This window comes from Ruditapes philippinarum, unplaced genomic scaffold (genome assembly GCF_026571515.1).
Source record: "Ruditapes philippinarum isolate M1 unplaced genomic scaffold, ASM2657151v2 ctg4206_1_1_1_1, whole genome shotgun sequence".
NCBI lineage: Eukaryota > Metazoa > Mollusca > Bivalvia > Venerida > Veneridae > Ruditapes > Ruditapes philippinarum.
In genome coordinates, this window is record NW_026861595.1 from 1 (window position 1) to 13,323 (window position 13,323).

Below are 13,323 nucleotides of genomic sequence, written 5' to 3' on the forward strand. Positions count from 1 at the left end.
GAGGTGCCAGCCGGCATGAGAGATGATGTACCTTACATTAATTATCTCAATGAAATCGAGTCTACATTTTTTTTGAACTCTACTCTCGATGGATCTCCACTTTTAAAGATTTTAATCATTTATCTGGTTTTATGAACGAGGTTTTCCTCCATGTATTCAGAAGATATCTCGTTACTAAAATTAATATGTAATCTGAGCAAATTCTGAAAAATAATGAATCGTTTTCAAGGACTCTCATTAAAACAAGTATGACAGTATTATACGAGGGAAGTAAAGTGTTGAACTAAATAAATCATAACATATATCGTTGATGATTTTTTTTGTAATTGTCACGAAGAGCTTATTATCTGGTAAAATTACATTAACAGTAATTCAAAGGCACATTATGCCGTAGAAATCTACTTTTAAATTCTTTAGAAAGGTATTTACTAACAAGAAGTCATATTTTATTAAATACAAAGTTTTTGAAAAATAAAAATGACAGCATTTCTGAACATGAGGTATAATAGACCTTTAGAAAATATGATGAAATGCATCAAATAATTTTCAAATAATAAATAACTAGTTTATTAATGACACGCATTTTCAATCATTTATTAAAAACGTTGTTAAATGTGCTTTATTTTCGTTAAATCAATTATGTGTTTTTATAAATGTTCAAAATCCCATTTTTCCCATACTTTACCTTTTTGTACGGATTATTTTTCAAATGACCCCCTTTTCAACGTCAAATGGACACAACACTTGTAATATAATTTATTATTTTATTACATTTTTTTCGCTTACTATATTTCTAACATTATAAATTATTCTATGTATGCATTAATTAAAACATATAAGGCAACAAATTAGAAGAATCTTAAAATGACATGGTTTTAAAAATGATTGAAATAAATGTGTTGTAACGTATATTATCCTTTTTCCAAGCAGAAAAAAAAACGGAATTGTAGATTACCATAGACATGTACTCTACTGTACAGAAGTAAAAGTGCAATCGTTCTTATACATGTGGTTACAGAACATTGGCATCAGGGATGTTTATGACAGGTCCGAAAATAAACAAAAATACATTTTATTTTATGCTGTTTATGTCATATATCAAATACAGGTATTATGCCACCGGGAGTAGTCATATTCAAGGATTGTTGCAAACACTTGTCCACGGTTGCCTATGACACTTGACATTTGTGCCCTGCGTGGTTCAGGTTATATTTTCTTTCATAACGTTTTTTTAATACTTCTTTATTTTTACGTGAACAACAGCTGTCTAAAGGATTGACGGAAAATAGTCTTTCTGTATTTGTGGGTAAATTTGTTCTTTTAGCCAAACAGTTTTCGAAAAGTTGTATTAATTCAAATGGTGATCTGTATTCTGAGGTGGTCTTTAAAACAGGTATGACTGTAGATCCAATGTCATGATATTCATAAAACATTGTTTATTTGATAAAAATATATCATTAAGTAAAGTACTTGAAAGTATTTGAAAAGTACTTGATTCAAAGGGCACCAAAAAGTTGCATGCCTCCATATAAACTAAAAAAATCAAGAAAATCAAACTTGAGACAAAGTACTAAGATTATATGAAAGGAAATAAAGATTCAGGATTCAGATAAAAATGTACCTGTTATGCGTGACTAACGCAGTAAAGGCTATTATTTCATATTGTGACCACTTTTTTCGGGTAATTTATGTGAAATGTGAGTGTCGTTTTCCATGTGTAAATTACTTTGAAATTCTTTATTCGCGTATAAATATGCTTATTTTAAATACATTTTTATTTTTTTATGAAAATAACCATTAATCTGGAGACAAACTGTTGAAAAGAAAACAACAAAAACAACAAAACTAGTTCACTAATGAGATTCGTTTAAGCTCGTTATCATTCTCAACTCAAATGACAACTGTCATGTAATTTAAATGTTAATGATAAATTTTACATCAAAGGGAATATTCTCTTAACATTTGGTAATTATACTCTCAAACCCCAATCCCTCCGTTAGCTTTACTTTTTCCATATAGAATTATATTTAACATGGCATATGTTTCCTGTTCAACAACATTTTTTCTACTTTATCTACAATAACAAAGCACGAAATGGACGTTTAATGATATAAAATCAATGTATCTAGTTGAGAGTTCCTCCTTTTGTGGTCTTTATTATATGAAAACTGTTTTATTCTTAATTACAGAGTAAATCCTGCTTCATTTCCAGGACTTTCAGATCGTTTGAACTTTCTTAGACGGGGTTTAACGGATTAAGGTTTTATTCTTGAGTTTCATAAATTTTCCATGAATTAATGGATAACTTTCTTGTGACCTTTTTTGTATTTGTCTTTTATAATAGTGTTTACACTTATGTACATGGAAGTGTTCATCCGTGCTGTTCTACAGAAATTAGAAACTTCGACGGGAACGATAGCGACCGGAGATTGATTCTTATTTCTGTAGAACAGCTACTGAGATGATTTCTCTAACGTATTAAGCGGTAAGCTTTAGTTTGACTTCATTTATTTAATATTCATATGATTACGTCACAACTATTTTTACGAAGGCTGTTCTATACGAAGAATTATGAAAAGTAGAAGACTATGAACGAACGACATTTGTTCTTCTATCAAAATCAACACACATATTTATTAAGAAATACAGTGTTTTGATTGGATGGTAAATAAAGCTGGACACTAAATGTATATAACCCTAATCCAGCAACTAAGCCTTCGACACTTTTGCTAAAGTTTTGCTCTTTTCTGTTCTGTTCTGACACCTTTGCTTTATGCTGTTTGAAGCTGGTTGTTCGAAAAAGCGAATGAAATACCTTGGGCAAATTCAATAGTAAATGTTAAATACGTAAGGAACGATTTTAATATCACTCTTGCTTCTGATATGATGAACAGAAAAGAAAACAGAATTTCTATTTCTTTGATTTGTACATAGTACATCATCTTATATAGCATAATTTCAAACAAATACATTTCAGTGCAATCAATCAATGTAATATAAAAGATAAACATTTATGCTAGTATTCAAACATACATGTCAGTTAATCTTGATTAAGCCTCAATTAATTGAGGATGAAAAAATAAAAAATATTATAAAATAAAAATGTTGTACTATTATTAAACATTATTTGATAGTTTACTATTGAACTTCTAAGTAATAGCTGTTTTTATAATAAACTGCTAGTTAATGACAAGTATTACGTAATGTGGTGACATCATAACGCAATAGCAAGTGTAATCCCCTACTTAAAGTATACCTTCGCGTTTGAAAACAGTAAGGACGATATTTATTGCTTTAATTTATCTTTATAACGGATTTATGTAATTAAGATCCGTGTTTTTACTAAGGTCCGAAAGTGTCGTTCAACACGTCAATATTGATAATAGGTTGCAGACTCAGTTTGCTCGACGACCTGTTTATGAATGCAAACTACCCCCCCCCCCCCCCCCCACACACACACATACGGCCTGCATATCTATTTAATATTGGTGATTTCCAATTGGCAGATATTTTATACTCTAAATGAAAGGTTATTTTAGTTCTAAATATTTTTTTCTTTGAATCAGACTGCGTGATTTAAGTTAACGACACATCAAGTTTACTGTCTTCATAAGAGCTTGTATAAGATTTATTGTTCAATTTATTAACCGCAAAGTAGCAAAAATGACAATAAAATAGGTAATCATATACCATTCTATAATACTCGGAGGGTTTTCTTACAATCATATATCTAATTACTGTAGATATTTCCTTCAGAAAATATATGTATTTGGTTAACATACGAGCACGTGCTATTTTATTAAGTATACTTAATTAACAATTTCTTACTTGATTGCTCGAAAGTGATATTTGACTTTGTCGGCAATAATACACCTAAAAAAGAATAAAGTGTATTTGAATGAAGAGTATAAAAGTTAATCGATATTAAACAGCATAAAATAAGCCGAAAAGCTGCTGTACATTGTTTTAGATTTGTTCTCAATCTTTATAATTGAATTATTGTTTTAAATTACAAATTTAATACGCCATTATTTCCATATATTTTAGGAAAAGCTTAAAGCTCATCTATTTAGATATATTGTGATAAAATCTGTATGAAATTCAAGTAAATGTTCTACAATTGTTGCATTTTCAATAAGAATTTCAAAAATTGATAAAAAACAATAGAAATATAGCATTTAATATTTCTTGAACATAGTGCTGAAACAGTTTCAAATGATATGTTCAGCGGTTAATATCACATCATATTCAATGGCTCACATCATGCCATTGGCCTCTTTAGGAATTGACATTTCAAAGTAAAGAGAGGTAATACAACTTCAATTATTTAAGATACTTTCTCCGTCATTCTTTGTTATAACAGTTCACAAATTAAATAAATTTACTCAATCAAAGATTAATTCTGTACCATCATTGATTATACAACATTACATGTCTCAATCTAAATGAAACAATTTCATTTATCAGACATTTTGATATTTCAAATTCTTTTTATTCACAAGGGAGGATGTTGCGTCTAATTTCAAGAAATTCGATTTTAGGAACAAAAGGTATCAAACAGTTTTCATAAGCATAAAATTTAAATAGTAACTATGTGCATGGCACAATGTTAAATGTTGTTAGTGATATGTTTTGTTCCTACTTAAGATTACATGAAAGAATGTCTTATGTTTTTTTAATATTAAATACGTAAGTAAGGTGATACGATGCTAATTTAGTGTATTAAATTGCGTCCCTGATTTATGTTAATCTGTTTGCTCACTGTTGCCTTTGCAATGTTATCAAAGAATTATCCGAGCTTTATGGAGGATAAAAGCGAGGTTTTACGCATGCGCAAAATTGCTGCGTGGAGCCGCATAAAATTTTACCCTGAAGAAGGTCTGTTTATATCTGCACAGTAAAATATGAAGCGTAACGACACGGAAATTCTATTATGTCCGTACAAGTGCTCGTTAAAATAATACTGTAACATGACGGGTACTCTTTAGTCAATGCCGTATGGCAAACTTAACCAATTCTTGTGCCAGAAATCTGACACCACGTGTCTTAAATATAGACACTGACTACATATAACGCAAATGACGTCACGTCAAAGTGTTATTACACTATAGTGTAATATCGTTTTTATCAAATGGCTTTATTACAATCCGGCGCCTGGATTTATGTGATAAATAGAAAAATGCCATGCTAGTGTCTAATATTACAAAATTTATTAAGTGAAAAAATAAAATATTTTTTTCGTGCCTTTTTTATAATATCAGACACTTGTTTAGTATTCTATTTATCATATTTGTTTTATCAAGGGTCGATATCATGATTATAAGAAAAAGTCACACAGTTTTAGTCAAATATAAGAGAGAATTTAGCACTTAAAAGATCTATTTCATTGTTTAATATTTTCAAACTAGTAAGATGTAAAAATATTCCAATCGCTTGATTTTATTTCAATATGTATTGATGAGGTATCTGATAAAGCTGAGGGTGACTGATAAAGCTAAATTAATCGGACGTGCTATTTATCTACAGAAATCAATGTATTTACATGATAAAAATAAGAACGGAATAGGAGTATATCTATTTATAACGTGGGTAATAACATTATATCACATTGTATTCTATCTAAAATTATATTTTCTATCTAATATATCATTTTTCCGGTGCTTTTGGATCATTGCGTTTAACTCTTTGATTTATGTTGCTTTTCGGTCATTGAGTTTAACATTTTAAAAGATTACACTAGGGATCATGTCAGATGTTACATAATTTAATCTCCTGCAAGAACAATCTTAGTCAATACTTGTCTGAAATATGGTTTGTCGCATTTGAATTGATTTCAGATAATCTCTTTGGTTTTCATTTTGAGAGTTGAATGACATTTCTGCAAGTTAGTGGTCGTTGTAAATTAAATTTATATCCTCCATGAAGGCGCCTTGTTATTTTGTAAAATATTTTTGAAGAAATGTATTTAAGCCATTATCCTAAAGCCTCTGAGAGAAACAAAATATATAAATCATTGATAGTGATAGAAAGGACCACACGTACGTTTCCCTGTATTGGCAAACCAGAGCAAGTATGAATAAATTGACGTAAGTTTGTAAGTTGTTTGGCTTATTGCATGGTTTGTATGAGCCTCACAGAGGTTTAGCGTGACATTTAGGAAGCTAACTTTAGCTTTTTTCTTGTTAACTTATATTTTCAAAAGTGGTCTCCCTTTTGTAAATAAATTGACATGTAAAATCGACTAAAATTATTCCCCTTAACTAAATCAACTCCATTTGTACCTGATGATTGTTAAAAACATGAAACTGTGCAGTAATGCAATAAAAGGATAACACGTTGATTTCTTAATCGTTTGCTTAAATCATGAAATATATATCTAAAATTTAGATAATAATATTACTACATTCATTCTAAAAGAACAATTTTTATTATTCATAAAGCAAGTAAAAACAGAGTAAAAGTACTGTTATAAACACTTTTTCTCAGGAGGTTTAAGAATGAGAAAATGATCATTGATAAATAAAATAACTCAAATGTCAAAACTATTCTAAAACAGTTTGAAATGGAGCGACTTGTCTACTTAAAAAATCACTAAGTGATCTAGTTTTTCTAGTTTTTCTAGAAAAAAAGAGTTCTAAATTACAGCCTACCCAGTCACTGTAAATCATTGTTAAGGTCTGTTTCTATTGTTATTACGAAATGTCTTTAGTAATTGCAGTTATTTATTGCTGTATTGTATAGCAATTTTAAATACGCCTGTTAATGAAATGTTTGCACAAGAGGTTTTGTTCTTCGTGTAATACTTGTTGTAGCTATTATTTATGTTACACATTTTGACGGTTTAAATATAAAAAACTGTGCTTTTCCGTAACTCATGAAACATGTATTCATTTTACCTTCTTGGTTACGTAATAAGTTTACACTTTTGTAAGACAATACAATTACCTACAAGCATTGCAGTGGTTTTTTTCAGTTATAATGAATGCCAAACATTATTTTTCTATCTTAAGCATACATATGATTTGTAGATTACAGTTATGTTTTGTATTTTTAAAGCTACATGCCTGCAGATGAGCAAAACAAAATTCAAGTATCAACCTTGAGGAAAATGTACTAAGATTTTAAGAAAAGTAAATATATTCAAAAAGCAAGAACCAAAAAACATGTTATATGCAATCAATGACTGATTTTGCAGGATTTATCACCATATTTTGACTACGTAGCTAACACAGTAAGGGTTATTTTTGCTTAAAATATTCCATTAATTATCAAGATTTCAACAATTAAAACTAATGTTAAGATATATAATTTTAAGAGTAACATTATAAACGACATTCGCAATATCACTCGCACCCACTAGCACCGACTTGAGCAGTATTCAGAACTTAAAGTATTTAAATCAATGATTACGGGAACAACCAGAAAATAGAAAATATAAACAATGCTTCATTTAAACATACAAACAAATCCTTTCTTGAAATAATTCATGATATACGCATTTTAGTCCGTGACAAAAATGTCTCGTTAATAGCATACATCGGCCGCAAAAATACACTTGATTTCTAAGAGACGCAAAAATACACCTGATTTTTAGAAACGCTAGTCTTAGCACATGTCTTTAATTGTTACGTGCTTGTGGTGGAAATCAATATTCATGACGCATAACATAAAATTTCAAAAAAAAGTACTGAATAACTTTACATGAGGACATACATATGTTTTCAAGTTTAAAGTAGTACACAGTCATAAACTTCGCACGAGATATCCATGCAAACAATGTAAACCTGAAATTCAAGAGCACGTTATAATGAACTAAACGTAACTTTTCATTAAGACATGCTGCGGAACGTAATTCGGTTAAATAAATACATTAATTAAACTATAAATACATAAAAAAATAATAAAATTTGTTTAACAATGAAAATTGAACCGAAAAGGAAATGGATAATGATGGGGGAAATAACAACAAGAGAATAAATAAGTCTAAATAACTTTTGATTATTTTTCATATGTCTAAAACTAAAAGCTAGACAGCATACACACGAGTGTGATACTGTTCATATTGTCAAACAAGTAGATTGCCTAAACACTAATAAACTTTTTCATAACAATACAACACTATAAATGCGCATATTTTGATAATATTATTAATGATGCAAAATACTTTCTAATCGTATATGAAATTAATAAACACTTGTTTGAGAAATGTGCTTTCCCGAGGTCCCGAATATTCTCGCTGTCAATGTCCATGTCACAATCAGTAAGTACACGTTTTGCTCGGCGACTTGTTGCAGGAACGCCTGTAAATTCACCCAATTAAACTAAATATTTTTACATGAAAGATAAATGTTATGTTGTGAAGATTTAAATAATTTAAATCCAATGCGTCATATGTTCATTTCTAATTGTTATTAATGTGGTTTTCATGAGTATTTCATGAATGTTTAATAAGGAAGAATGACACAAACATAAATTAACACGATTACAATGCAATGCAATGCATTAAATTACTTTAAACACACTTTCATAATGAATATCTATATGCATGCAGCTTAAATAGTTTCTTTAGCTACGTTCTGTAAATGACATCATTTCTTTTCTGTAAATGTCTTCAAAGTTGTATATTTTAATCTCAGTCAATCAATGAAAAGCTCTTTTTATTTACAAAAGTAATTGAAGCTATTTTATTTGCTGTGTAAAAATGATCATGCGTCTTAATTAAATATTAAAAAAAATATTTTCTAAATGTTTTAAGTGCGATTACATTTTGAGGCTAAATGCACTTTTATTATGAATATGTAACTATTTAAAATTCCTGTCACGTAATAAAATGATTCAAACAGATTTATATACAATACATGTCTACTCTAATGAAGATAAAATTTGAAAATCTAAAATCAATCAAGACAATTCAGTTTAATTGAATAAATGCTAAAGAAATGGATGTTACATAAATAGATTGGTCAATAAATATGGTATTTTCAAAGATGAGTACAAAGAGGATATTGCTTAAAAAAGAACCGACTTTACTTGTACCATAAAAGGTAATGCATCTTCTAATACATTCATTGTATTCTGTTATTCAAATAAGACATATTCATTAAGAATTTAAGAATGTACTTATGGCGCTATCATAGGTTAAGTGATAGAAAGAGCACCGAAACACGAGGTTATCTGATTTGTACGAGGGGGCGTAGCCCCCGAGTATTAATCAGATTACCGAGTGTTTTGGTGTTCTTTCTCTTTTGTATCATAGTCAAACATAAAAACACGTTCCCTGTTGTCACAATATGAAACCCCGGCAAAAATGAACCAATGAACGAACATCTGAATATGATATTTCTGTCGCTTTACCTTTCTCTGCCGTCACAATATGTAAACCCCAGCAAAAATGAGCCAATCAATGGACATGCTCTGGAGTGCGGGTAACTAATACCCGCACTCCAGTTAACGCACTGTGCATGTATATGTATACGATTTAACCCTGACACTTTTTCAACAGAAAGGTCTCCAAACTATGATACAATTATTTCTTATTTTTATTTAAATAATGGCGTACTTTCATTAACCGTCACTTTAATGAAAGAGATCAAACTTGACAAGAAAATGTTAGAGTATTGAACCGTATGTCAATGACAATTTGGACGCCAGACAATTCATTATGAAACATGACGCAACACCCACGTGAATAGATACTAAAAGTACGTATTTCCTAGAAAATATAATATTCTATATAATATAATATTAAGTTCATATACGTCATTACCAAGCAATATAACCAAAAGTAAATAACCTAAAATAAAGCGGATGAAAATATAATATTTTATGACAAGAATAACTGATTTATGTTCTGATACACGAAGATAAGATATAATTTAAAAACATTTAGAGATTTAGTACTTTAACGATAAGCACATTTCTTGAAATAAACATATTACAATTGAAATCAGTCAATGACTACATAAAAGTATCATATATAGTTTGGAAGGTACAATATCTCGTACAAATAACATTAAATGAATAAAGAAAGAAAGAAAGAAAGAAAGATAGAAAGATAGAAAGAAAGAAAGAAAGAAGAAATATGGTCCATGTACATTGCATTTTGTCTCTCTGGTGAATATAATTGTGTGAACAAATTTTAATAGAATTATTCAAACTTTGCGCTGATCTAGGAATATAATTATAACAAAAACATTTTGAGGTGGTTCTCCGGACAAAACTCTCGTTTTTAAGCAGGGTTCAGGTGGAAATAACATTAGTTTGCTAATCAACCAATATCTTGTGTTCCTGAAGTGATATATTGTAGTCATGAATTGCAATTATTTGTATAAGATGAAAACAGATGTTTGCCGTTACATTGCTTCTTCAGAAAATTGTGATAATTTTTACCTTATTTATATGGCAGATCTAGGTAGGGTGATAAAAATACAAGTGACAGTAAATTGTTAATATACTTGCACATTATTAATGCATGTTTTAATTCTTTCACATAATGCGTCATGCATTGATGAAGTTAACTTGCCTTTACTGTTCATATTTCAAATTTAAAGTTGGCATTTTACGTTAGAGGACGAAAGACCTGTTGCACTCTACATTATCGCTCATGAACAGGTTCCAACATTCGGTGTGCATTTTTTAATTTTTAACCCTGTTACTAATTCTCGCGAGTGATCTTCCTTTTTCTAGATTAATTTTAGGATAAAGCCGGGAATACATAAATTACGCAAAGTGTTTCTTTTACCCTAGTGATTGCTAAAATCATGAAACTGTGCAGTAGTGCTATAACATGAAACGTTGATTCCTTAAACGTTTGTTTAAATCATGAAATATATATTTAAAATTAAGATAATAATATGAAGACATTCATTCTAATAGAACATTTTTATTATTCATAAAGCAAGTTAAAACGGAGTAAAAGTACTGTTATAAACACTTTTCCTCAGGTGTTATAAAAATAAGAAAATGTTCAAGTTAAACAAGAGAACACAAATAACGAGACTGCAAAAAATGTTGCACAAGTATCATATTTGTACCATCTAAAACAGTTTTAAATGAGGCTACATCTCTACTTAAAAAATCACCAAGTGGTCTAGTTTTTGGGACAAAGAGTTCTAAATTACAGCCTTCCCCGTCACTGTAAATCATTGTAAAGGTCTGTTTCTATTGTTATTACGAAAAGTCTTTAGTAATTCCTGTTATTTATTGCTGTCTTGTATTGCAATTGTAAATACGTCTGTTAATAAAATGTTACGCTACAGGTTTTGTTCTTCGTGTAATACTTGTTGTAGCGATTATTTATGTTACACATTTTGACGGTTTAATTATAAAAAAACTGTTTTCCCGTAACTCATGAAACATGTATTCATTTTACCTTTTTGGTTACGTAATCAGTTTACACTTTTGTAAGACAATACAATTATCTACAAACGTTGCAGCGGTTTTTTCAGTTATAATGAATGCAAAACATTAATTCCTGTCTTAAGCATACTAATGATTTGCAGATTACAGTTACGTTTTGTATTTTTAAAGCTACATGCCTGCAGATGAGCAAAACAAAATTCAAATATCAACCTTGAGCAAAATGTACTAAGATTTTAAGAAAAGTAAATATATTCACTAAGCAAGAACCAAAAACATGTAATATGCAATTAATGACTGATTTTGCAGGATTTATCACTATATTTTGACTACGTAGCTAACACAGTAAGGGTTATATTTGCTTAAAATATTCGTCAATTAATTATCAAGATTTCAACAATTAAAACTAATGTTAAGATATATAATTTTAAGAGTAACATTATAAACGAAATTCGCAATATCACTCGCACCCACTAGCACCGACTTGAGCAGTATTCAGAACTTAAAGTATTTAACTCAATGATTACGGGAACAACCAGAAAAGTGAAAATATAAACAATGCTTCATTTAAACATACAAAAAAATCCTTTCTTGAAATAATTCATGATATACGCATTGTAGTTCGTGACAAAAATGTCTTGTTAATTGCATACATCGGCCGCAAAAATACACATGGTTTCTAAGAAGCGCAAAAATACACCTGATTTTTGGAAACGCTAGTCTACATGTCTTTAATTGTTACATGCTTGTTAAATACTCATAAAAGGATTGTGGTGGAAATCAATATTCATGACGCATAGCATAAAATTAAAAAAAAAAGTACCGAATAACTTTACATGAGGTAAATATGTTTTCAAGTTTAAAGTAGTACATAGTCATAAACTTCGCACGAGATATCCATGCAAACAACGTAAACCTGAAATTCTAGAGCACGTAATAATGAACTAAACGTAACTTTTCATTAAGACATGCTGCGAAACGTACTTCGGTTATAACAAATAAATACATTAATTAAACTATAAATACATAAATAAATAATAAAATTTGTTTAAAAATCAAAATCGAACCGAAAAGGAAATTGATAATGATGGGGAAAAAACAACAAGAGAATAAATAAGTCTGAATAACTTTTGATTATTTTTCATAATTATGTCTAAAACTAAAAGCTAGACAGCATACACACGAGTCTGATACTGTTCATATTGTCAAACAAGTAGATTGCCTAAACACTAATAAACTTTTTCATAACAATACACCGCTCTAAATGCGCATATTTTGATAAAAGTATTAATGATGCAAAATACTTTCTAATCGTATATGAAATTAATAAACACTTGTTTGAGAAATGTGCTTTCCCGAGGTCCCGAATATTCTCGGATAAAAAAATCGCCCTGTAAATTTCCATGTCACACTTGTTCCTGTAATCAGTAAATACACGTTTTGCTCGGCGACTTGTTGCAAGAATGCCTGTAAATTCATCCAATTAAACTAGATATTTTACATGAATAATAAATGTTATGTTGTGAATATTGAAGTAATTTAAATCCAATGTTCATTTCTAATTGTTATGAATGTGGTTTTCATGAGTTTTTCATGAATGTTTAACAAGGAAGAATGACTCACAAACGTAAATTAAAACGATTACAATGCAATGCATTAAATAACTTTAAACCACTAAGGTTACACTTTCATAATGAATATCTATATGCATGCAGCTTAAATAATTTCTTTAGCTACGTTCTGTAAATGAAATCATTTCTTTTCTGTAAATGACTTCAAAGTTGTATATTTTAATCTCAGTCAATCAATGAAAAGCTCTTTTTATTTACAAAAGTAATTAAAGCTATTTTATGTGCTGTGTAAAAATGATCATGTGTCTTAATTAAATATTAAATTTTTTTTTCTAAATGTTTTAAGTGCGGTTACATTTTGAGGCTAAATGCACTTTTATTATGAATATGTTAC